The sequence below is a fragment of the Pinus tabuliformis genome, chromosome 5_1, assembly GCF_031772625.1.
Source record: "Pinus tabuliformis cultivar Carrire ecotype Pingquan chromosome 5_1, CPIR1, whole genome shotgun sequence".
Classification (NCBI taxonomy): Eukaryota; Viridiplantae; Streptophyta; class Pinopsida; order Pinales; family Pinaceae; genus Pinus; species Pinus tabuliformis.
In genome coordinates, this window is record NC_142305.1 from 172,395,714 (window position 1) to 172,398,261 (window position 2,548).

Sequence of the window (2,548 nt, forward strand, 5' to 3'; positions counted from 1 at the left end):
GGAGAAAAGAGTGTGCCTTGTGTGGCCAATTGAGAAGAGAATTAGGAGGATTAGCGCAATATAAAAGATTGTTTGATAATAGTATTTGGTTGCGATTTCCTCAGGATCTCCTAATCTTCAGGAATCCCATTTATCCCTTCTCCTCTTTGACTATAAGAAGGGAAAAATGAATAGAATAAAGGAACAAAACTTTTCGCCTTTTTACTTCAATTGAAATTTTAATATACAGAGTGTTATTCTAAAGGATACATCATGCTGTAATGACATTTGGATTTGTTGAATAATATATAATTTTTTTTGTTGTTTATTCTCAATATTCTCAAGTAATTAAGCAGTAATCACTGGCGGCTTGGGCCCAGTCATTGGAGGATTTCACTGATGTTCCATGTTTTATAGTTTTGCCTTTCTTTTTCTACAATTTTAATTACTCTGTTTTATAGCTTTACGATTGATTTACTTTCACTAGTGTCGAGTTTGTGTATTCATTGCATTAATTATTATTTTTGTTGATTGGCTTCATTTATTTATGTCGTAGATTGATTTAATTATTAGGAAAGAATCATTTCTTATTAATTGAAATCCAGAGTGTTATTGGTTAGATCAAGTGTATTACTTTTATGCAGAAGTTTAGATTCAGTTGAAAAGAGCTCTGTTATAGCTACAGTGCACTCGATTGATATAATTTCAATTAGGACTTTTTTTATTAAGATTGAGTTTTGGTTTTGATTAAGATTGAGTTTTTGTGGTTGAATAGGTTAATTTCCTTGAAGTTACAAGTTTGATAGTTATGGATTGATCCGTTTACTATTGTATTGAAATTAATAAGATATCTTAAAGCATTACTCTCTATAGACAACAATTTTCATCACTTTCACATATGTTGTACACTCTTGAAAAAAAATACTTGCCTAGGTCAATAATTAATGTGAGGCATTTAGGAGTTCTAAAGGACACCTTATATGCACCCAACAACCTTCGTGAAGGTATACAATAGGCCTCTATAGATGCTTAATATTTGAACCATCCACTTATGTGTATCATAAAATAACCCTAGATCTAAGCTCGCGCTGATCTACTTAAATATTTAATAAACATAACATAATGTATTATAATCTTCGCGAAAGTACTTAACACGCATTGCGTACAGTTATAAAGACTTATGCCATAGATTCGCACATTAATAGATCAATATTTCATAAAGACATTATTAAATCACAAAATATATTGCAAACATAAATAAAATAAGTAAAAGATAAACATAGGGATTCTTCAAGAGTCTTCTTTATTGATCTTCAATATGGTATTACAAACTCAAAACTACCATGCACACTAAGCTGTAGGGGTCCGCGCACTTAGCTGCGGACTCTACTTTAGGCCTTTGCACACTCAGCTATGCAGCCTTTCTCCTTCTATCTACTTACTCCTCACTTGCCCTTTTTTCCTTTCTTGTTGGGTAGCAAAAGCCCCACGCAACAATTAAAGGGCATGAAGCCGGATATGTTGGGTAAGTTAGGATAAATATTACGCTGGAAGTGCAGAGCACGAATCATAATAGGTTGAGTCAAAGGGTAGTTCACCCAAAAATAATGTAAATAGAGTTGGCCCGCATAGGGATTGTGGGCCAAAGAAGGGTATAAATAGAGCGAGGCTCTACGGGTACAAAAAGTAGAGATGGACGAATACAACATACAACATACTTCCATACGGGAGCTAGATCCAACAGAAGGACCACGCTACACAGAACCTGTGCGCAACGACGAAAGGGACAATGCATTGGATTGTATCTACAAGATTGCTGCACATAAGCCAAAGGAGGAGAGGAGACCCTCGTGGGGCTATGCCACCTCATGCACCAATGATTCAAATGAAGAAGATGAGAAAGGGCGAAACAAGTTGAATGGGGTAACCATGCTACATTGTAATATGATGACAACATCTTTGTATTGCGTTAAAGATTAGACCTGTGAACTGCCAATGTATGATGGACTGACAGAAGTGGATGAATTCCTGGTTAAATTTGAAAGCACGGTACCAGAGTACCAATGGTTTGATGCACTAAAATGGGCATTGTGCATGACACCAATGTGATGGTGGGGTAACCATGAAGGAACCTTCGAAGATTGGCGAAGCTGCAGGTGTATGATGCAGATAAGATTTTGGAAGCCAGCACTATGAATAACAGAGAAATATGATGGATGAGATAATCCGCGCATACACCTGAGAAAATGGACCAAAGCTTATGGTACGGAGCCTCAGCCAAAATGGATGCACTTATTTTATCATACCCTGGATGCCATTCCCAGGAACTGGTATACAAAAATAGAGCTTTGACATGGCACCGGCGAGTGGGATATCCTGCACGAAGGGTTTTTGTCAACATTTCTCTTTGAAGATCAATGGATGGATACTGTGGATGATGCATTACAGTTAGTAAAAATTGCCATCTTCAAAGCACCGCCAGAACCAGAAGAAGTCATGACGTCAGATTGGTTGTGACAATTGAGCCAGGCCTTAGCATGTTATAATGTATAAGTAGAAGATGATGAGG